Source organism: Canis lupus, chromosome 19 (assembly GCF_048164855.1).
Source record: "Canis lupus baileyi chromosome 19, mCanLup2.hap1, whole genome shotgun sequence".
In the NCBI taxonomy this organism is placed as follows: Eukaryota; Metazoa; Chordata; class Mammalia; order Carnivora; family Canidae; genus Canis; species Canis lupus.
In genome coordinates, this window is record NC_132856.1 from 12,308,019 (window position 1) to 12,333,018 (window position 25,000).

Genomic DNA, 25,000 nt, shown 5'->3' on the forward strand with positions numbered 1-25,000 from the left:
GTGGTAGAAATGAGCAGATGATCAACATACATTTATATTTTTAAAAATCATCTTTTTGTCCAGTTTATCAGCAGCATGTAAAAATTACTACTGCCAACTCCATAGTCATATCTTGCTTTTGTCTTCGCTACCTGCACATGATGGGTCACCGTAGTCACATAACCTTAACCTGCCACTATTCTGAATGGTTTTGTTGTATTTCCAAATATTGAATCTATCTTCAAATAAAGACTTACTATCTCTGAGAATATTAAAGTCAATGAGTCTTGATATTGGAAAGTAATTCCAAAAGGAAACATGATGTAAGACTATTAAATAAAAATAGCTTGAAAATCTTGCTTTGTGTATGATTCTGGGTGGATTACCTGCCTCTGAACTAAGGACAGCCTTGAAAGGCAGACTTTCCATTTCCTGGTACACGAGGAATATGTGTTACTCAGTTGATGGAGCTATGGAGTTGAAGAGAATAACTTGAGATGCCTGGGTGCTTCAGCGGTTGAGCGGTTGAGCTTGCCTTCCGGCTCAGGCCTTGATCCCGGGGTCCTGGGATGGAGTCCCACACTGGGCTCCCCACAGGGAGACTGCTTCTCCCTCTGCCTCTCTGTGTCTCTCATGAATCAATAAATAAATCTTCAAAAAAACAATGAAGGGAACAATTTTATGGTCATACCTAAAGATCTTTCCAAATTATTAATTCAAAGTTATAAGAAAAGGGTAACACTAAATATAACGTACATCCATAATGCAAGAGTCCCCAGATCTTCAGCTTTTTTGAAATTGTTATTGTTATTTTAAAAATGTGTTACTAAAAACCAAAACCAATTCACCCAATTCAGAAGAACATTGATGTTAATTTATAAAGGCATAACATGATGTTTGGAGAAAGCTGTCTTACACTGTTAAATAAATAAATAAATAAATAAATAAATAAATAAATAAATAAAGATAAATGACATATCTAGGAGTCTAAAACCCTAGTCCTCATAAGAATATGATTCAATTTAAATGTAAAAACATAGTCACTCTGCCACACTGCTAGCCTTTTTCCTTATTTATTTTTAGAGGTAGTACTTAAATAAATCACCCAGAAAGCAAGATGATTATTAATTATTTACTTATTTGGAGCCAAACATTTTTAGTTTTCACTAAATTACTTATTTACAAATGAAAAACAGCTCAGAAATTCCCAACATATTGACCTAGAACATAAATTGCACATCTTTTTCCTCTTACAAAGCTATTTTTAATATGAGCAATTATTAATGTGTTCATTTCCAAATGGAGGGTAAAAACACTGCTCTACAATTAATGTAGTGTTTGGTCCAGTATTTTTCCATTTCTGTTCAAAAGCAGCAGACTGCCCAGCACTCACAACAGAGAAGTGAGGATATGACATTTGGTGCAGTCAAGAACACTTCTAACACTAGGACAAGACCCTCTTTCTATCTCTATAGTGGTTCTTTGCACACCCTACCCATTTCCCAGTGTTTTCATGTGTGTGTTCACCCTTCACTATGAGGTAGCCCATGTGCTTCAGGGGGAGCTGATATAACCTCCAGACCTGATTAGATTAAGTGGACCCTTTTTCTCTTCGTCACTGATGAACTCAATAATGCAGGGCTAAGTCAATCACTTTCATGAAATGTTCTTGACTAAAGGGATTCATTAAACAGTTGGCAGGTAACCCATTACTGGCCAGTAAAACATAATTAATTATTGATCAGGGCACTGAAAAAGAGATACCTTTGCTTTTAATAGAGAACCACTGGAAGAGATCATCTCTCCTTTTCTGAACTTCAAATAGTGACATGAGGCTTAAAAATACCACAGCCATGCCCTCCTCCTCTCTAAGGATGAAACTGCCACAGCACAGAGTAGTGACTGATTCAGGGAACAGGGCAGGAGACCTGAGCAAACAAGCTCTGACTCCTGTCCCACATCTGAACTATTTCCTTTAAGTGAATAATACAGATTACATATTTTGTTAATTTGAATTTTCTTCCTTCCTATTATATATGACCCAAAACCCTTTTTTTTTTTTTTTGGCCTGTCCAAGAATTTTTTTGCTAAGATTAATTGATTGATTGATTGATTCATTCATTCATTCATGAGACACACAGAGAAAGGCAGAAACATAGGCAGAGGGAGGAGCAGGCTCCCTGGGGGAGGCCCGACGTGGGACTCAATCCCAGGACTCCGGCATCAAGACCTGAGTCAAAGGTAGATGCTAACCACTGAGTCACCCAGGTGGCCACAAGAATGTTTTTTACAGGACTCTTCCTCATACACAAAGAGTGAAAAACAACCCAAATGTTCACAAATTGTAGAATGGGTAAACTATAAAATTCAAATGATGGAATGCTGTATGGCAATGAAACAGAACAAAGTATTGCAACATGAAACAATGGGTATAAATCTCACAGACCTTGATTTAAAAAGGCCAAATACAATGGAGTCCATTTCCTATCATTACATTTATATTAAGTTCAAAAACAGACAAACTCATCCATGTTTGTAGAAGTCTGCAGAATAGTGGTTCCCTATAACCAAAAACGCTTTGACAGATTCTTCAGTCATAATCATAATACTTCCTCAAGTATTATATCCTAGCTTCCTCCACACATTAACAGGCCTGTCAACTTACAACTACCTATTTCTGTTCTTCTAACAGCTTAAATTCATTTTTTCCAGCAAGTCTTTCCTGCTTTACCTGAAATCAATCTAATTTCAAATATCTAAATTTAATGGGGGTGGGAGGGCAACACGGGGTATAGTTATGAACATAAATGAGTATTTTCTGTACATCTCAGGACAAAATATGCTTTTTTAAAAGATTTTATTTATTTATTTGAGACACAGAGAAAGAGAGAGGCAGAGACATAGGCAGAGGGAGAAGCAGGCTCCCTGCAATGAACCTGATGTGGGACTTGCCCTGAGCCAAAGGCAGATGCTCAACCACTAAGCCACCCAGGTGTCCCAGGACAAGATATGTTTGTATACTACATCATGCCTAATACACTCAGAAGTTTCACAATTTAAAAAATAGTCTGGACTCAAAAACAACAACAAAACACACCTTATGATAGAAGCCTCCAGTAAGAATCAGTTTCTAAAATACCAGTGGCCTTCTAAACTACTGTAGCTCAATGTCTAGATTATGAAAATAGAGATAAATGCAGATGCTCACATTACCAGAAAGGTTAAAAAAAAAAAAAAGCAGTCTCTTAAACAGGAGATTTCAAACTCAGAAGGTCTGGGATGTATTTAAGATAGGCCAGTATATCTTTGACAGAGTTGAGAATCAGGAATGGTATTTTTAAAAGTAGTAAAAGAAAGTTTGTGAGACTCTTAACTCCAGGAAACAAACAAAGGGTTGCAGAAGGGGAGGTGTGTTGGGGGATGGGGTAACTGGGTGATGGGCACTGAGGAGGGCATTTGATGGGATGAACACTGGATGTTATACTCTATGTTGGAAAATTGAATTTAAATAAAAAGATAAATAAAAAAGAAAGAAAGAAACTTTGTGTGCTTGCTGTTGTTTTAAAAACATTTTGTATACTTTTCAATGCCCCTAGCTTGGGGAGTCTCTGTTACTCATGGTGAGAGAACTGCCTCCAGACCTGGCCTTCTTGCTCCCACTCGGGGTGAAGGTGATAGGCCAGGAAGGCTGGAGCCTTGCTGGCTTTCCAAGGCCCTCCTGGCAGATCAGGATCAGGCCGGTGTGTGTTGGGGGGAGAGGATGGAGGGGTGGGCTTGGGGCAGGTGCTGAGGCATGTAGGGATTCCTTCATGCCCCCGCAGTTTGAGTTCAGTTGGGGGAATTTCATACTGTGGATCTCAGGTTGGAATGGGGCTAGTGCCCCAAGGCGGCCTTTAGATCTCTCAGCTGAAAGGCGAGCTGGGAGCAGAGACAGAGAGCAATTCTGAGGGGTCTTCCCTGTAGGCCTGCGCTGTCACCAGGGGCTGTGAAGCCATCAAGGAGAAGCTGGAGTAAATCCCAGGGGAGTCCCAGAACATCAAAGTTCTGCAGAAAGACCTGGAACAAACTGTCTGAACAATCTGGAACAAGCTCCTGAAGCAGAAGAGGGTCACCCTGGAATATACTCAGGTCACAGTGGGGCATCCGCTGAGGGTTCTCTTTGGGAAGGTGTTCAGTCCAATGACCATCTGCCCTTTTGAGGCTTTGCAGCTCGGTTTCAAGAACATGTATAAGCTGGGGCCCCTGCTGCAGAAGGGGGTGGAGGAAGCTGACAACAATGAAAATCTACAGATGTGCAAAGCAAAGACCCTTCCCTGGGCAGGCCTGGAAGAGAAAGCGAACAAGCATGGAGAACTAGTGAAAGGCAACCTAGAGAACGTGTCCCTGCAAGGCCCGAAACCCACCCTGCAGCAGATCAGCCACACGGCCCAGCAGCTTGGGTGTCAGAAGGATGTAGCCCAAGGGTGGGTCTGTAGTCGCTGCCAGCAGAGCAAGGAGAGGATTTTGAGGCCACTGGGTCTCCTCTTTCAGGGGCACCAGAAAACTTTCTTCTGGCCCCAGGGCCCCACTTTGGTACTCCCAGCAATGGAGGCCCTCACCTCACTAGGCCCTACTCCTCAGTCCCATTCCCAGATGGTGAACCCTTTCCCTCTGTGTCTGTCGCCACTCTGGGCTCTCCCACGCTTCCCAAATGCAGGGCGGGGCGGGGGGGGGGGCTGCTGCAGAGGAAAGCGGGGAGGTAAGGAAAGAGAACCTGAGGTTTGTACCAGGACTTTGGGATAAAGTTCTTCTTCTCTAAGAAAGGATTTTGGAGCACAAAGGCTGTAGGGGCAAAGAGTTTGGGGGAATTGGTTGGAGGGAAGGTGAAGTTCAAGGATGTTCTTGTTTTTAATCCTACATTACTCATCACTTTGTTCGTAAATAAAGAAGCCTGGGACACAGCAGGTGGGGGGAAAAATATATATTTGACTCAGGAGTGGGAAACTGAGTAATGGCAACAGCAAAAGGCTACTTGAAACTTTACCCGAATGCAGGTATTTAATGAAAGAAGATAACATAATGGGGAACACACTTATCTCCCACATGTATCCCAGAAGAGTGAACAAGACAACTCTTAGAAATACATTTGATTTGAGACAAGATGACTACAGACTTTCTTCATTAACCAAGCCAACAGGTTAAAAGACACTACTAGGGATTATATAGCTCCAAAACCATCAGATCCTAGTAGAAAGTTAAGAAGCATACATTAAAGTTCCAATAGGGTTTTTAAAAATACCTGGTAATGTAATTAATAGTAGACAATTGTACAAACTTAAGCTATTGACACATCCTGTTGAGGCAATATGTTAAATTTTGTCCCAAAATTCCTTTACATGTTATACAGAGAGGTCATTCCATTTTAACTATTGCTTTACATAAGAATTGTTCTTTTTAAAAAATTATATTTAAACACAGATGCCCATATCCTGCCTCTTATTCACCTATCAGTTATCCTATGAGACAATGTAAAAACTTTGGCTTTGATATTAATAAGTTATATGATCTTGGGCAAGTATTTTAATCTTGGTATGCCTTAATTTCCCAATTTATGCATTAGAGAGAATAGTAGCCGCTTATGAAGAGATTATCTAGCGTATATACTAGATAGCTTTTGCAAAGTATTTACATAATGCCTGGTACATGGCAAAAATCCAAAAAAGTTAAACTGTGGCCATTGCTATTAACATCTTCTCTCTAAATTGGCAGCAGCATATAACTTGTAGCTGCTGCAGAGAAGGTAAGTGCAGGACTCAAGAAGAACTGAGTAATTGACACAGGAAGAAAATACCCTTTCTAATACAATACTTCTGCTTCTAGTATCCAACCCATGACTGTCTGAAAAATTTTCTCTACTCTTTCAATGCTACCTGAAATTTCAAAATAAATTAAAAATGAGAATCAGAAACAAATCAATTATTATATTAAATCTGTTTTTCTATGATTTGCCCATGCCCCTCCCACAAACACTAGATATTCTAACACATTCCCCTAGGACAGAGTTTCATAAACCATGGTCCTATACCACCAATATTAGAGTCACCCCAGGCGAGGTGATTTATTAAAATGCAAATTATTTGGTTCCCAGCTCAGACTGAGGGAAGAAATGTAGTGGTGAGTGGGGAGAGGTTCTGAGAACCTTCAATTTCTGCAGTCGCCGGAGGTAAATTTTTATGTACACTTAGATGTGCAAAATAATAATCTAGGGCATTGGTTCTCAAAGTGTGATTCAGACTAGTAGCATTAGCGTCACCTAGGAATTTGTTGGATATACAGAATCTCAGGCTCCACCCCAGACCTGCGGAATCAAACCTGAGCATGTGCCTTCTAAGTGATTCTGATGCATGCAAAAGTTTGAGAACTACTGCTTTAGAGTCTTGCTATATAAAGTGCAGTCCAAGAAGCAATGCTTAGGCATCACCTGGGAGCTTGTTAGAAATCAGAAATTGCAATACCATCAGATTTGTTTTTTCCCAAGATGGCTTTATCTATGTGGGGCTTCACCCTTGTCCAAGTAAATCTGATTTTAAATTTTAAAAAAGATGGCCAGATTATTTCTATGCACATTAAAATCTGAGAAATGTTGGGCTAAGCCAGTGTTTTTCAAACTTCTGTGAAAGTGAAAACATAACTTCCTAAGCTCCTTCCCTGGAGATTCTGACTTTGAGGGTCTGGAATGATTTTAAGGTTTTATATGTAATAACATGAATCCTAGGTAATTAATATTATCAACAAAGTTTAGGAACTATGGCTTTGGAGATAAATTGCTAGGGACTACCTAAGTTATGAGTCACTCCTCTATATTAGATTTCTCAATTTTGGCATTATAAACATTACAGGCCAGATAATTCTTTGTGGTAAGGGCTGTTCTGTGCAGTGTAGGTTGTTTGACAATGTCCTTGGCCTCTCCCCACTAGATGTCAGTAGCAGTCTCTCCACTCATGATAAAAAAAAGAAAATCTCCAAACATTGGTAAATGTCCCCTGGGGGGGGGGGGTCCCCCCATTCTCCATTAAGAGCCACCAGTCTAGAAGGCAACTGTTATCTATTATTTTATAATATACTACTCTGAAGCTTAGGAGCTTGAAACAATAACCATATGGTTTTTCTCAAAAGCCAAGAATTCAGGGCAGGGTTGGCTGAATGGTTCTTCTGCTTCATGTGCCATCATCCCCTGATACTCACTTGGTTGCCTTCTATTAGCAGCTGAACTGGATGATCCACAAATACCTAATATCTGTCATTTAGAGCTTTCTTTGTCCATATGATGGCTCAGCATTTGGCAGCCCAACCCAAGGCTCTTTTAAACATGGTGGACAGATTCCCAAGAGAGAAAGCAAATGCTTCTAGGTCTCCTAATGGCTAGGCAAATAATTGTCACAGTGTCATTTTTCCATATTTTATGGATCAAAGTGAATCTCAAAGGCAGCCCAGATCCTAGGGGAGGCACAGGGACCCTATGAACTTACAGGATCCTTGGTTAATTTGTTTTGTTTCTTAAATTCCACATATGAGTGAAATCATAAAGTATTTGCCTTTCTCTGACTGACTTCTTTCACTTAGCATCATACTCTCTAGACCCATCCATGTTGTTGCAAATGGCAAGATTTCATTCTTTTTGATGCCTGGATAATAATTCAGTATGTGTGTGTGTGTGTGTGTGTGTGTGTGTCTTCTTTATTCATCTATTGATTGACATTTGGTCTGCTTTCATAATTTGGCTATTGTAAATAACACTGCAGTAAACATAGGGGTGCATGTACCCCTTTGAACTAGTGTTTTTGCATTTTTTATGAACACCCAATAGTCTGATTATTGGATCATAGGGTACCTCTATTTTTTAATTTTTTGAGGAACCTCCATAATGTCTTCCACAGTGGCTGCACTAGTTTGCATTCCCATCAACAGTGCATGATTTCTCCATATCCTTACCAACATTTATTTCTTGAGTTTTTGACTGTAGCCATTCTGACAGGTATGAGGTGATACCTCATTGTGGTTTTGATTTGCATTTCCCTGATGATGAGTGATGCTGAGCATCTTTTCATACTATGTCTGTACATTCCATTAGACTTTTATTTTTCTCCTAAAAGATACATTGTAGAAAGGATTTCTTTTGCCTTTCCAATTCCATTGCCTTCGTTCCAACCTCATTCCTATTTTGGGAAGTAGACTTTTTGAATTATTACATACTGTAAAGTATACATAACTAAATTGTAGAGCTAGATGAGTTTTTATATTCTGCACCACGATATAGGTTATCAGCACCCCCAGAGCTTCCCAGTCATTACCTCCTTCCAAAAGTAACCACTGAATTCAATCACTGTGAATTAGTTTTGCCTACTTTTCAGTTTCATACAAATGGAGTTGTAGAATATCATCCTTTTGTGTTTGGCTTATTTTGCTCAATATCGTAGCTGGAAGATTCATTTGTGTTATTGTATGGAAAGCCTGACCCTTCTTACCTCCTCTGGAGTGGTATATTTACCCTCCATCTCTTTTCTTCTCTTTCACCCTATATTCCTCAGCTGCATTAATATTTTTTAAAAGGTGATTCTACAGCTCTTCTGATAAAAACTCACATCAAACTCTGGATCTCTACTACTTTTGAAATAAAATCTAAATGCTTAGCATTCTCAATCTCCTGTCAATCTATTTTTCAAATCTTATATTGCTTACTAACCAGAATACCCAACTGGATTCCACCGAATCTTTGATGTCCATCATGTTTTCTTTCTTTTCTTTTAAGATTTTATTTATTTACTCATGAGAGACACAGAGAGCATGAGAGGCAGAGACACAGGCAGAGGGAGAAGCAGGCTCCATTCAGGGAGCCCAACGTGGGACTCGATCCCAGGACTCCACAATCATGCCCTGGGCTGAAGGCAGGTGCTAAACCCCTGAGCCACCCAGGGATCCCTGTCCATCATGTTTTCACTCAGCCTTTTACTAGGGTCCAGATGGAGAAATGGACCTTCTTTCAGGGTTCTGTCATTTTTGTTTTTTCCTTACTCACTTGAGTTGGCAGGGCTTTCAATTTTGAGTTTTAAGCACTGGAGTAACTATACACTCCAGTAACTGGTCAGTTGAGATCTAATAACATAAGAAAATTGAGATTATTTCTGGCCTGGAAAAACCTTGAGGTAGAAAGTATTTCTTCTTTGAGATATCACCTCAGTTAGAAGCAGAAATTCTCAAACTATAAAATTTGACTTATATTTCAAAAAATAACATGATCAGGACCATACATAAAATAGAAGAGGTTCAGAGAAATAAATCAACAGAGATTTATATAAATAGAACCACATTATCTTGAAGAATTTATCATCCTCTAAACGACAAATATGTTAAGAGAAAGGGTACTGGTTGATTCTAATAAACATAGCTTTGGAGGGGCCATCTACTAAAGAATTAAAGGCATCAGAGAAGGCTAAGAGTCTAGGAAAAAGTAATTATCACTGACCTGACAGAATTGTAATTTTTTTGAACACGAAGTGATAGTAGAGATGAAAGATGTTCTTAATTATTTGAAAGAACATTATTTGTGCTTCCATTTAGTCTAGAATTGTGTCATCTGTGTGTGTCAATATGGCATAAAAAACATCAGCGCACAATAGCTCCCATCATCAGAGGTGGGAGCCCTGACTTAGGTTAAAGTTTGGTCTAATGTAGGTAGTCCCAGTTGTTGGTATATAAACTAGAAGCAGAAGAGTCATTGGAGCACTTTTTACGAGGCAAAGTCTGCTCGTCCTACTTCCTAACCTATTGAATCACATAGGCCATAGTGCCTAAGAACATGTATTTTTAAGTAAGTGCCTATCAAGCTTTAAGAACTCCTTTAACTCAAGAAATATTTGCCTTTGATAGCAAAAGGTACAAGAAGAGTGTTTCAAATTGTTCTTGATTCAAAGGATTCTTTGGATTTCTAAGCTTAATATGGAAAACTTTTTTTTTTTTTTGATTACCTGAAGTTCCATCTATTGATTTATTTATTCTATATTCATTGGGTAGCTACTACCATGTATACTGACATGGAGTTAACACAACCAGTCAGGTCCCTCAATTCACTGAGTATCTAAATTGAATGGGAAAAAAGACATGAAACTAACAGATACAGAAAACAAATTTATAATTACTAATATGTCAAGCCATATAACTGTGATGAGTATAATAAGAGAAACTATGGCTTGATGCATAGATGCTAATAAGGAAGCCTGATTGAGACTGGAGGTCAGAAACATCCCCACTAACAAAAAGGGCATTTAAGCTGAAGCTAAAGGATGTGATTTTTCAGGCCATGAACAAGTAGAAGGGTATTCCAGGCAGAGGGAATAGCACCTATGAAGACCTAGAAGTGGAAGGAAGGAATTTGTGTTTGTGAGGAACTGAAAGAAGGCCTGTGTATTTGAAGCAGACATATGGTCCACGATGAAGTTGATAATTAGACAAGGGCTAGATCATACTCAGTGTGTTGACTGATTTTATGTGTCAACTTGTCTGAACCATAGTTCTCAGATATGTGGTCAAACATTATCCTGGGGGATCCCTGGGTAGCTCAGTGGTTTAGTGCCTGCCTTTGGCCCAGGGCGTGATCCTGGAGTCCCAGGATCGAGTCCCACATTGGGCTCCTTGCTTGGAGCCTGCTTCTCCCTCTGCCTGTATCTCTGCCCCTCTCTCTGTGTTTCTCATGAATAAAAATCTTAAAAAAAAAAAAAAAAAAAACAAACATTATCCTGGATGTTTCTATGTTGGTGATTTGAATGAGATTAACATTTAAGTAGGTGGACTTTATATAATGCAGATTACCCTTCATAATGTGGGTGAGCCTCATCCAACGATTTGAAGGCCTAAACAGAGCAAAAGAATGACCTCATCAAACAAGAGGGAATTCTTTGAGAAGACAGCTTTATGACTTAAACTGCAATACTATCCCTTCCCTGAGTTTCCAGTCTGCTGGCTCACCCTTCAAATCTGTGGCTTGCCAGACTTTCATATATACACATATCTCCTCTTGTGTCTGTTTCTCTGGAGAACCCTGACTAATACAACAAATGTTGGAAAACTTATAATGCATATTTTATTTTGGCAAACATTAGAATGGGAAGCCACTGCTGAGAAGCAGCTTTAGCAAATATTGGTCATCACATATTTAATTTTTGTAGATACATTTTTGTCCTAGTAGCTCAATATATAGACTTCTTAAAAGGGCTAACCAGATTCATAGTCTCCCCTTAGCCTCATTATCTCTTTAATATTTTCTCCCATGCATTTTATATCTTTCCTTTATCCCCCCCATTATTTCATAAAGTCCAATCTCAAAAGTTCTGCAACTCTCTGTTTTATTTTATTTTCCCAGATTTTACTGGGGAAATCAGTGAAATAAAGCAGCTTTGAAACCAATTTAACTCCATTGCTCCCAGCATATCAACTATATATAGTTCCAAAATCCCAATATTCTTTCTCTAGAATTTGCATGCAGAGTGTATACCAATGAATGGCAAAAAAAATTCAGCCCAGATCTCCAAGTTAAAACAAGTGAGAATTTATTTTCCTTTCTAGAAGTAAATCTGTTAAGAACTTCTTTTGAATTGGGGTACAGAGTAAGGAGGTCTTCTTATAATTTATTTTCGTAGCTTCCATCCAAGGGAAGTCATCAAACTAAATCAAGTTACTGACTCACTAAAGCATGGAGGGGTAGCAGAATTCTTCTTGAAGAGTTCACACTATTCAGATAGCAATTATAGCTCTCAATTTTCTCACTAAGCAATGCCTGCATGACTTTAAAAAAAAAAAGATCATAAATGATATTTGGGCTTTCATCATCAAATATATATTTTATAACCTACTATGCACTATGTCAGGTATTAGGAATTGGATGACTGGTAGCACACACTCTCCATTCAACAAAAACGTGATGAATGCCAACCCCTGTTCAAGCCTCTGCGGATGCAGCAGTAAACAAGGAAACATGAAGCATGAATCTTCCCTCTTCTATTGAATCCTTTTTTTTTTTATTCTGGAGGGGTGAAATAGACTATAAAATGATAATTAAGCAAGATAATTTCAGAATCCAATAAGTGCTATGACTATAATCATAAAAAGAACAAACACTTAACATATATTTTGTGCCAGAAACTGCACTAAGCATTTTACTCACATGAACTAATTTTACCCTCACAACAACTCTACGAGACAAGTACTGTTATTATCTGTTTAACAGATTAGGACCTGTAGTCATCAGGAGGTTAATGAATTTGGCTGAAACTAACTCTGGGTCTCTGATTTCCATGATAGGCAGGTGGCTATGATAAGAAGGCACTGGGGTCCACTTAGAAGAAATAGTCAGAAAAGGCTTCCCTGAGGATTGATGTAGCTCTGAGAATAATTAAGGATTCAAAACATTCCAGAACCCCAAAACCCAAGGACTCAAAACATTCTAGGACTCAAATGACTTAAACCATAAGTAGAAATATGACATCTAAAATAAGACAACAGTAGCATCTAACATTTTGGGGATATTCCTTAGTTGTCAAATTGTATTAAGTGTACTACCAGTTCCATCCCAGTTAGTCCTCCTGATGTTCCTATATGGTAGAACTATGCATCCCCATTTCAATGAGGAAAACAGGAATTCAGAGATAATAGACAGCTTGCCTTGAGTCTGCAAGAGACCAGGAGTGAAACATTTAGTGATTGTACAAAGCCTAGGAACAATTTTGGTGATCGTAAAGGAAAGTAAATTGGAAACCACAAACTGAAAGAGGAAAGAAGAGTGACTTCAGTGAATAGACAATATATTTTATGTACAGAGTTTATTTTTCTATTCATTTATGGAGATGAACTATGTGGCTTACGAGAGAGGATGTCTCAAGCAGAGAAAACACCTCTTTTTGAAAAGAAATGGAGGATAACAGAACTGATATTTATTGATTATCAGTTACATATTAGCCCCTGTATTCAGTGCTTTCTGGAGCCTGTGAATTACAACTTTTAAACTTGAAGTAATCAAGATCGCTTAATACCAGCAGCTCAAGGTATTAGGTTTGGATGTACACTACCTCACTAGTGCGTGATGCCATGAAGTCAGAAGTCTGGTCTCTAATTGTATATTTATGTGCCAAAATTTCTGTACTTTGTTGTAGCTGGATCTCATATTTTAAACAAATCTCTTATTACCTGTTAATTTAATGAAGTACTACAACATCTTAAGTTATGTGAGTGTATGTGAGTAAATGAAAGAGAGAGCAATAAAGAATAAGAGAGAGAGAAAACAAGAATGAAAGCAAGAATCAGAGAGAGAGAGAGAGAGAGATAAAGAGATAAATAGAAATGGGCATGTCGCAAAACATCTTAGCTGTCATAGATACTTCAAAGAAGTGGTGCCCACATACTGCCATTCATTACCTTAACATAATTCAAACTTTGTTTGTTATTAATTTGCACAACAGAAGTCAGGTCCCTGGAAGTAGAGGAAGTAAAAGGTTCACTGAATCCTTGGCCTTCCCAAAGTGGCCCAGTGGTCAATAAGATTTCATGTTCCATCATGGAACTTGTAAGCTAAACACAATTTCATATTCTGATCATTCCCAAGTGATGAAAAAAGGAGTAGTGAAAGCAAATAAACAACTTAGAGTCTGTCTCTGCTTATAAACCAATCCACACAATCAGAAATCAGTGACCTTCAATTGTCACTTCAACTGTGGTGTTTCTCTAGTTCACAGATATTAATTCAGTTATTCATCCTAGCAGTCACACATTTATCCTCTCAATAAACATTAATAAGCACCTATTAATTACAGGCCTAGGATCTTAACCAGAGGTACAGTTATAGGAATCATGAGCCTATATGTGATGACTAAAGTCATAGGCATGGAAGAGATTTCCCAGAGGGGGAAAAATCAGTGAAAAAAAAAAATGAGGGCCAGGGACAGACCCCTCCACCTGGATAAAGCAGACAGTGGAGCCTAAATAATTATGAGTTAGGAAGGAACCTAGATGAAATGGTCAGAAAATTAGGAGAAGAGAAAACGATGGTTGACAAAATCAAATCAGATAAAGACGAGATTAGCCCAGAGGCATAGGTATCTAGGAGGTTACTGGCAGATTTTCACTGTGACATCTTAGTGCAAGGTTGGAGGTAAAAGCCTTATTACTCTGAATTGACAAGTGAAAGATAGGCATTGAGTGGAAACTGTAATTGGAGATTATCTACTTGAGACTGGCTGTGAAGAAAAACAGAAAGGGTGAGCAATAAAAGGATATTCTAAGTCTAAGGAGAATTTCTAGTATAAAATGGAGGTGACAAGTCCATTCACAGGCTGTGTGGAAGGAACCAGGGCAGAAAGAAAAATTGGAAATGCAGGAGAGAACAAAGGTTCAAGAGGCACTCAGATCAAGAGCGCAAAGAGGAGATATGTAACCTTTGAAGATAAGACACACCTCTTCCTCAGGCACTAAAAAAGAGATGAAATTAGATGTAATTCTATATTTTCAAAGTATAAGAGGAAGTTGAAGGAGAGCACATCTAAAAATGTTGCTTTTCTAGGTGACAAAAGCAAGGTTGAACTAACTACTGGGAGAGTGAGATAGAGAATTTGAGGAGGCCAGTGTTGGATGAAATACTTATTCTGGAGAAGGGAAGGGAAGGATATTTAGAAATACTGAGTGGACACAAAAGAGTCATCTGAGTTTGACATTCACTACATAGCATTGAGCTACAGTGGCATTTCTTAAAGTCTGTCCCATAGACCACCTGAATTAGATTTTCCTGAGGTCTCTGATAATAATGCCAATTTGTGATTCCATTCCAGACCCTTCTACATCTTCTCAATTGATTCTAGTGCTTGCTGAAGTATAACCACCGATCTGGACAGTTTCTTAAACTTTTTCAGTCCCCAAAATCACTTAAGCTCTTGAACAGATTCTTAGACTTTGACCATATCTATTGAATCAATATTCTCTGCAGAAAGTTCTGGGGGTCTGAATTGTTAATGAGAAGGCTGGATGTTTTTGAGAATCAGTCAAGTTTAAGAACGCTGATCTGAAAGTTCACATGTGATGGAAGTTGGTAAGGAGTATTAATAATGGTGTATGGGAGTGCCTGCCTGGGTGGCTCAGTCGGTTAAGCATCTGCCTCCAGCTCAAGTCATGATCCTGGATTCCTGAGACTGAGCCCCATGTCAGGCTCCCTGCTCAGTGGGGAGTCTGTTTCTCTCTCTCCCTCTGCCTCTCTCCCCACACTCATGCTCTCTCTCTTAAATAAATAAATAAAAATCTTTTAAAAAATTAAAAAATAATGGTGCATGACTTCACAAAAGATGATTTGTGATTTTTAAAAGTAAATTTAACATATTTGTGTCCAGTTGTAAGAATTTTAGCACATTTATACATTTGTGTAATCATCACCACAATCAAAACATTGAATCAAGCAAAAAACTTGCTTATGTATTATAGTCAAATTCTCCCCTAGTCACTGGCAAAAAAAATGACCTATTTTCCATCAGTCTTGTCCTTTCAACACTGTCATATATTACCATAAAGTGTGTAACCTTTTGAGACTGACTTGGTTTCATTCAGCATAATGCCCTGAGATTCATCCAAATTGTTCCTTTTATCAATATTTTGTTCCTTTTTATAGCTGAATAGTATTCCAATATACAGGTGTACTACAATTTATTTATACATGTACCCATTAAAAGACATTCAGGTTGTTTTGTTTTTATAATTATGAAAAATTCTGTAGTGAAGATTGTGTACAAATTTTTGCATTGACATAAGCCTTCATTTTTTTTTTAGTGTAAAGATCCAGGAATAAGATTTCTACAAAATGAAATCTTAATTCATTAACAAATAGTTATCAAGCAGTCATTATATTAAATTAAAGTTTTAACAGTCTAGGTGTAGAAGAATTATCACAATGTTGAATAAGATGCAGAATGAGTTTCAACATGAAGTAGAAGAAATAGACATACACATTGTTATTCAAAGGGATGAACTATGGGGTAAGGGGCAAGGACTCATGGGGGGAAGCAATGACTGTGGGTTGAACAGCAACATATGCAACCTCAAGATTGTTATGAAGATGGAAGGACCACTCTCTCCTCTCATTGCCGTAGCTAATATTATAGAACCCTGTGGGCTTGAAAGCTATAACAAATCTAAAGCAAGTAAAAAAAAAAAAACAACAATAACAACAACAAAAAACAACAAAAAAACTTTCATTGATTTTTTTTCCCCACCACTATATCAAAAGATTAGCATGTAGTATGCAATCACTGAATGCTTGGTAAAGAAAGATGAATCGTGCATACATACGTATGCTGGGGGCCAGAGGGCATGACTATTTCAGAAGAGGTGGGTAAGAGTACAAGTTGTTAGTACTGTAGGAAATGAGACTAGATGCATTTAAATAATTGTTTATATTGTGAAATCACTGTTTGTGGATGATGGGAAATAGATTCCCATATACTGGTACAGCTTTTGTAGGATGTCTGCATTACCTCCAGCTGAGGTAGTCCAGTGGCTATACTTGTCTTCCGAGTCTAGCAGAATACTCCACTCAATGGCATGTGTTAACTGAGGGTTCAGCTGTATCTAGATGCTCTACACAGGAGACCCTGCAGTGAAAAACACTCAAGAGTAAACTACTTGAAGGAGAGGCAGACACAGCATACTAACAAGCTTGTAAAATGATGGTCTCTAGAACCTTGGCCTATGCCAGAAATCAGAACTGGCAAAAAGAAAGCATCACATTAGTATGAATTGAACTCTTTATGAAAAAGTTTATAGAAGAAAGGAAAGTTGTCCAGGAAGTAAGCAGGAAAGGATCAAGGGATATCCAATCTTGCTTCCAAAATAAGCAAAGAAGAGACTTGTAGTCTTCCTTGGTTTTAAAAATAGGCCCAGGAAGGCCATTTGTATAAAACCAGTAATCATATGTTTTGAAATCCACTTCTGAATCTTTATTTTTGACTAATACAACATCCATTTAAGGAACATTACCAGAAGAGACACTGTATGTGGAAGGTAACTAATTGACAGCCTTAAATTGGTCAAGGAATATCCTGGCTTACTTATATGAAATGAAGGTCAAATGCCTGTTTTCCTCTGATCAACATATTTCTAAAACTGCATATTAAACAAAACAATCAAGAAAGCACCGAGAGAGGATATTTACAAAAAGCATCAAGGACATGGTACTTGACTATAGGATAATCATAGTAATGACCATGGCTCCTGGTGTAGGACATGAGTCAGGAACGATACTTACATGAGGACTCTATCATTGTTCAATAACCTCTCATAAAAGAACAATTTGCTTATCATGAAAGTTGTTTGTGGACAATGTGTGCACCTGTGTGTGTGTGCATGTCCACAAGTACATGTGTATGTCTGTGTATAAAGCATGCAGTACAACAGTCTCAGCAAAAGAGACAATGTTTAGTCATTCTAATATGCCGCTGGAGGAATCAGTATTTTTTCCTCATTCTGCAATGTTTTTCTATGATACTTTATGTTTGATTTGCAACCATTAAATTCCTGAGTCCCTGAGGAGCATATAGGTGCAGGAATTATTTTTATCGCTGCTTTCATTCGTTGATGGACACATATTTTAATTTACCCTGCAAACCAGCTCTTTGCATCTTCCCTGTATGCTTTGTCTCATTACAGAAGACAAAAGTTTGAGGTTATTGTGTTTTATGCCTCTCTTCCATCTATCCAGAGTCAGCTGTTGCTAAGCTCTATAAACATTTCTTAGTGTTGTTATTCTCTAGAAATATCCTAAGTGATAGCAACAGCAATAGCAGACATCTTTTATTGAGCATTTAGAATATGTCAGACAAGGACCTAAAGACTTCATAGCACTAATGCTCTCTACAAAGCTAATCCTCATTTGACAGATGAGAAAATAAAAGTACATTGGAAAGGATAACACCTTGTTTAAAATCATACCTGGAACAAAAGAGAGCCAGTAGTTGTCAGAGAAAGTTGAAAAATCTAGAAAGTAGCAAGTAGCAAAGATCAGTCTTTCATCTCCAACCTCCCTTGATTCACAGCCTCCTCATACGCATGCGTGTGTATTGGAGATATGGATGTTGATAAGTGAGTATATACACATGCATACATATGCATCATGTATATCTATATATGTAAGCTCTGTGTATCACTATATGGTTTCTGGTTTCACTGTTATGGAAAAACAAACACCTGGCAGCTGAGTTCATTATCACTCTGGCAGAAATGGTTAACATGGAGCTAGTGGCCATACCACAGATCTACACCCGGAAAGGGGCCACTCAGCCAGGCAGTCCAAATTCCAAAAAAATTCAATTTTAGATGAGACCACATAAAGAGCTATTGTCAATAGAAAGTAAATGGAAGGGATGGGAATCACTTAAAAACCAAGGTTTTTAAGAAGGAGGTATGTCTGTCATTCTATTTCTTTTTTCACTATTTGGATGCAGTAATGATGGGATCATATGGAATGTAAGGGATTTGGGATGATAAGAGCCTGAGTTTCAAAATCACCACACAGGAGAAAGCTATATACCACCATCATCACCAACAACAAAAACAATAAACTGGTTTTTTTGTTCAAGTGAGAAATAAACTGTATTTAGCTGCTCAAATGGAGAGATCTACTTGGTTTTTTTATAAATTTATTTTTTATTTGTGTTCAATTTGCCAACATATAGAATAACACCCAGTGCTCATCCCATCAAGTGCCCACCTCAGTGCCCGTCACCCAGTCACCCCCACCCCCTGCCCACCTCCCCTTCCACCACCCCTAGTTCATTTCCCAGAGTTAGGAGTCTCTCATGTTCTGTCTCCCTTTCTGAGATTTCGCACTCATTTTTTCTCCTTTCCCCTTTATTACCTTTTACTATTTTTTATATTCCCCAAATGAATGAGACCATATAATGTTTGTCCTTCTCCGATTGACATATTTCACTCAACATTATACCCTTCAGTTCCATCCACGTCGAAGCAAATGGTGGATATTTGTCGTTTCTAATGGCTGAGTAATATTCCGTTGTATACATAGACCACATCTTCTTTATCCATTCATCTTTCGATGGACACCGAGGCTCCTTCCAGTTTGGCTATTGTGGACATTGCTGCTAGGAACATCGGGGTGCAGGTGTCCCGGCGTTTCACTGCATCTGTATCTTTGGGATAAATCCCCAGCAGTGCAATTGCTGGGTCGTAGGGCAGGTCTATTTTTAACTCTTTGAGGAACCTCCACACAGTTTTCCAGAGTGGCTGCACCAGTTCACATTCCCACCAACAGTGCAGGAGTGCTCCCCTTTCTCCAATCCTCTCCAACATTTGTGTTTTCCTGCCTTGTGTGAGGTGGTATCTCATTGTGGTTTTGATTTGTATTTCCCTGATGGCAAGTGATGCAGAGCATTTTCTCATGTGCATGTTGGCCATGTCTATGTCTTCCTCTGTGAGATTTCTCTTCATGTCTTTTGCCCATTACATGATTAGATTGTTCGTTTCTTTGCTGTTGAGTTTAATAAGTTATTTATAGATCTTGGATACTAGCCCTTTATCTGATGCGTCATTTGCAAATATCTTCTCCCATTCTGTAGGTTGTCTTTTAGTTTTGTTGACCTTATCCTTTGCTGTGCAAAAGCTTCTTATCTTGATGAAGTCCCAATAGTTCATTTTTGCTTTGGTTCTCTTGCCTTCATGGATGTATCTTGCAAGAAGTTACTGAGGCCAAGTTCAAAAAGGGTGTTGTCTGTGTTCTCCTCTAGGATTTTGATGGAATCTTGTCTCACATTTAGATCTTTCATCCATTTTGAGTTTATCTTTGTGTATGGTGCAAGAGAGTGGTCTAGTTTCATTCTTCTGCACGTGGATGTCCAATTTTCCCAGCACCACTTATTGAAGAGACTGTCTTTCTTCCAGTGGATAGTCTTTCCTCCTTTGTCAAATATTAGTTGACCATAAAGTTGAGGATCCACTTCTGGATTCTCTATTCTGTTCCATTGATCTATGTGTCTGCTTTTGTGCCAGTACCACACTGTCTTGATGACCACAGCTTTGTAGTACAACCTGAAATCTGGCATTGTGATGCCCCCAGATATGGTTTTCTTTTTTAATATTCCCCTGGCTATTCGGGGTCTTTTCTGATTCCACACAAATCTTAAAATAATTTGTTCCAACTCTCTGAAGAAAGTCCATGGTATTTTGATAGGGATTTCATTGAACATGTAAATTGCCCTGGGTAACATTGACATTTTCACAATATTAATTCTGCCAATCCATGAGCATGGAATATTTTTCCATCTCTTTGTGTCTTCCTCAATTTCTTTCAGGCATGTTCTGTAGTTTTTAGGGTAGAGATCCTTTACCTCTTTGGTTAGGTTTATTCCTAGGTATCTTATGCTTTTGGGTGCAATTGTAAATGGGATTGACTCCTTAATTTCTCTTTCTTCAGTCTCATTGTTAGTGTATAGAAATGCCACTGATTTCTGGGCATTGATTTTTATCCTGCCACATTGCCAAATTGCTCTATGAGTTCTAGCAATCTTGAGCTGGAGGCTTTTGGGTTTTCTATGTAGAGTATCATATCATCGGCAAAGAGGGAGAGTTTGACTTCTTCTTTGCCAATTTGAATGCCTTTAATGTCTTTTTGTTGTCTGATTGCTGAGGCTAGGACTTCTAGTACTATGTTGAATAGCAGTGGTGAGAGTGGACATCCCTGTCTTGTTCCTGATCTTAGGGGAAAGGCTCCCAGTGCTTCCCCATTGAGAATGATATTTGCTGTGGGCTTTTCGTAGATGGCTTTTAAGATGTTGAGGAATGTTCCCTCTATCCCTACACTCTGAAGAGTTTTGATCAGGAATGGATGCTGTATTTTGTCAAATGCTTTCTCTGCATCTATTGAGAGGATCATATGGTTCTTGTTTTTTCTCTTGCTGATATGATGAATCATATTGATTGTTTTACGAGTGTTGAACCAGCCTTGTGTCCCGGGGATAAATCCTACTTGGTCATGGTGAATAATATTCTTATGTATTGTTGGATCCTATTGGCCAGTATCTTGTTGAGAATTTTTGCATCCATGTTCATCAGGGATATTGGTCTATATTTCTCCTTTTTGGTGGGGTCTTTGTCTGGCTTTGGAATTAAGGTGATGCTGGCCTCATAGAATGAGTTTGGAAGTACTCCATCTCTTTCTATCTTTCCAAACAGCTTTAGTAGAATAGGTATGGTTTCTTCTTTAAACGTTTGATAGAATTCCCCTGGACTTTTGTGTCTTAGGAGGTTTTCGATGACTGCTTCAATTTCCTCCCTGGTTATTGGTCTGTTCAGGTTTTCTATTTCTTCCAGTTCCAGTTTTAGTAGTTTGTGGTTTTCCAGAAATGCATCCGTTTCTTCTAGATTGCCTAATTTATTGGCGTATAGCTGTTCATAATATGTTTTTAAAATCGTTTGTATTTCCTTGGTATTGGTGGTGATCTCTCCTTTCTCATTCATGATTTTATTAATTTGAGTCTTCTCTCTCTTCTTTTTAATAAGGCTGGCTAATGGTTTATCTATCTTATTAATTCTTTCAAAGAACTAAGTCCTGGTTTTGTTGATCTGTTCCACAGTTCTTCTGGTCTCGATTTCGTTGAGTTCTGTTCAAATCTGTATTAACTCTCTTCTTCTGCTGGGTGTAGGATCTGTTTGCTGTTTTTCCTCTCGCTCCTTTAGGTGTAAGGTTGGCTTTTGTATTTGAGTTCTTTCCAGTTTTTGGATGGCTGCTCGTATTGCGATGTATTTCCCCCTCAGGACTGCTTTTGCTGTATCCCAAAGATTTTGAATGGTTGTATCTTCATTCTCATTAGTTTCCATGAATCTTTTTAATTCTTCCTTAATTTCCTGGTTGACCCTTTCATCTTTTAGCAGGATGGTCCTTAACCTCCACATGTTTGAAATCCTTCCAAACTTCTTCTTGTGATTTAGTTCTAATTTCAAGGCATTGTGGTCTGAGAACACGCAGGGGATGATCCCAATCTTTTGGTATCAGTTAAGACCTGATTTGTGACCCAGTATGTGGTCTAATCTGGAGAAAGTTCCATGTGCACTTGAGAAGAATGTGTATTCAGTTGAATTTGGATGTAAAGTTCTGTAGATATCTGTGAAATCATCTGGTCCAGTGTATTATTTAAAGCTCTTGTTTCTTTGGAGATGTTTTGCTTAGAAGACCTATCGATTGTAGAAAGCGCTACATTGAAGTCACCAATTATAAGTGTATTATTATCTAAGTATGTCTTAACTTTGGTTATTAATTGATTGATATATTTGGCAGCTCCCATATTCGGGGCATATATATTGATGATTGCTAAGTCCTCTTCTTGGATAGATCCTTTAACTATGATATAGTGTCCCTCTTCATCTCTCACTACAGTCTTCAGGATAAACTTTAGTTTATCTGATATAAGGATGGCTACCCCTGCTTTATTTTGAGGATCATTTGAATGGTAAATGGTTCTCTAACCTTTTATTTTCAGGCTGTAGGTGTCCTTCTGTCTAAAATGAGTCTCTTGTAGACAGCAAATAGATGGGTCCTGCTTTTTTATCCAGTCTGAAATCCTGAGCCTTTTGATGGGGTCATTAAGCCCATTCAGGTTCAGAGTTACTATGGAAAGATATGAGTTTAGTGTCAACATGATACCTATTCAGTCCCTGTTTTTGTGGATTGTTCCATTGGACTTCCTCTTAAAGAGGAATTTTAAGAGTCCCCCTTAAAATTACTTGCAGAGCTGGTTTGGTGGTCACATATTCTTTCAGTTCCTGCCTATCTTGGAAGCTCCTTATCTCTCCTTCTATTCTGAATGAAAGCCTTGCTGGATAAAGTATTCTTGGCTGCATTTTCTTTGGAGAGATCTACTTGTAACCACTGTCTTTCCTTCCCTACACATTCAAGAAAATCCTTTATTCCAATAACTTTACTCATTATTTCCTATCACTTTCACCTGCAGGACCACAAAAAGTCACTGTGGCATATTTTACTTTATTTTTTAATGACTCCTAAAAAATTTTTTTTTTAAGATTTTATTTATTTATTCACAAGAGACACACAGAGAGAGGCAGAGACACAGGCAGAGGGAGAAGCAGGCTCCATGCAGGGAGCCCAAAGTGGGACTCAATCCCGGAACTCCAGGATCACACTCTGAGCCGAAGGCAGATGCTCAACCACTGAGCCACCCAGGTTTCCCTAAAAATGTTTTTTAAAAAAGTCTTGGTGTGCCTGGATGGCTCAGTCAGTTATATATCTTACTTGACTTCAGCTCAGGTCATGGTCTCAGGGTTGTAAGATCGAGCCCTCATGCTGGGCATGAAGCCTGCTTGGGATACTCTCTCTCTCTCTCCCTCAACTGTTCCCTCAGCTCTCTGAAAATAAATAAAATTAAAAAAAAATTTAGGTCCTTACTTGAGGGCTATATAGAAACAGGCTGTGAGATGGATGTGGCATGTGGGCCATAGTTTACCAATCCCTGACTTAGGAACATTTTGTCAGACTAAAATTTTAATTACAAACTATATTATATCACATACCCACTAGCAAAGTTCTTTGGATCTATGCTTCCTATTTTATCAGCTATGAAGTTTTCCCCCTTGATTCTAGACACTTTCTCAGGCTGGTTATGCTGACTTCCCATCTTCCAAACTACTCTCCAAAACAAATCCATCTCCTCATTCCCCACTTACACACAGCCCTGTCACATGTGTAGACCTCCCTTGTATAGTACTTATCCATGCTCTTGCCCAAAAATCAATGCCAAGTATAAGACCAGTCAACAATGTCCACTCCACATCTTCCCTCCTCCATAAATCTTCACTAGTAAAGTCCAGTCCTTCTGGTTTTCTTTTTCTTCTGAGCTCCTGAAAGAGGAATCCTGTGCTATACTATCTGGCACTTAATCATATTCTTGAGAATTAACTATGCGCCAGTATCATCCTAAGCACTAAGACTGTAATAATATATATGTCATAGCCCTTGCCCTTGAGAAATTTATGGAGGACTAAACAGACCAGCAAACGATGACAATACAAGGTTGTAAGTGCTACCAATTGGAATCAGAGAGCATTATGAAAAGTACATAGTGAATAGTTTGCCTTATGCCTTTTTTATTTTGTTTCAAAGGCACATCCTGTTACTAGCTCAAGAAAAGATTGTGTATGTGTGCACGTGTGTGAATGTATGTGTATGTGTGTGTGCGTGTGTTCTTCCCTTTTGCTGAGTGGTGAGCATATTTTTTTTTCAAATATTTTATTTATTTTTTCATGAGAGACACAGAGAGAGAGAGAGAGGCAGAGACACAGGCAGAGGGAGAAGCAGGCTCCCCGCAGGGAGTCCTACGCGGGACTCTATCCTGGGTCTCCAGGATCACACCCTGGGCTGAAGGCAGGCGCCAAACCGCTGCGCCACCAGGGATGCCCTGGTGAGCATATTTCAGAAGAGCATTCAGTTGATGGAGATACAAGAATTCAGATCAAATCAATTATTAATTTTGGCATACTTATATGAAGGGCAGAAAAGCATCTCATATTCTCAGGTATACTAGAAGAAAATAAAACATCATTTGTAATTATGCTAGTTTTAGGAAAGTTTTGAAATTACTAACCATAGAAGACTAATATCAGGATCATTAAAATAAAAATAAAAATGGAAAAGTAATGTAGTACAAGAGAGACTGCAATTATTCCAGAAAGACAGGCTAAAGGTCATTGTGGAACTGCAGAGTATGCAGTTTTATATGCATCTCTATTACAGCAGCCAGACATGCCCATGGCAATGTTGGCATTTTGTTAGGAACCTTAAAGATCTTGACTTGTATCTTTGTTGAGACAGAAGGCCATTTCTAGAGAGCATCTCATATTGAACAGTATGCCTTTTAAATGGGCTCACTCTTACTGGTTAGCTGCAAAACAGCCACAGAAAACTAATTAAAATGCCCAAATCGAGTTACATAGTAGG

The 25,000-nt window shown here is 38.5% G+C and overlaps 1 protein-coding gene and 1 pseudogene across 7 annotated transcripts in view; one reads left to right on the forward strand and one right to left on the reverse strand.

The window, feature by feature from the left end:
* GRM7 (glutamate metabotropic receptor 7) overlaps positions 1 to 25,000 on the reverse strand; it is an 849,841-nt gene that overhangs the window by 511,664 nt on the left and 313,177 nt on the right. The window lies entirely within an intron of this gene.
* Positions 4,204 to 4,721, forward strand: LOC140611191 (POU domain, class 5, transcription factor 1 pseudogene; annotated as a pseudogene).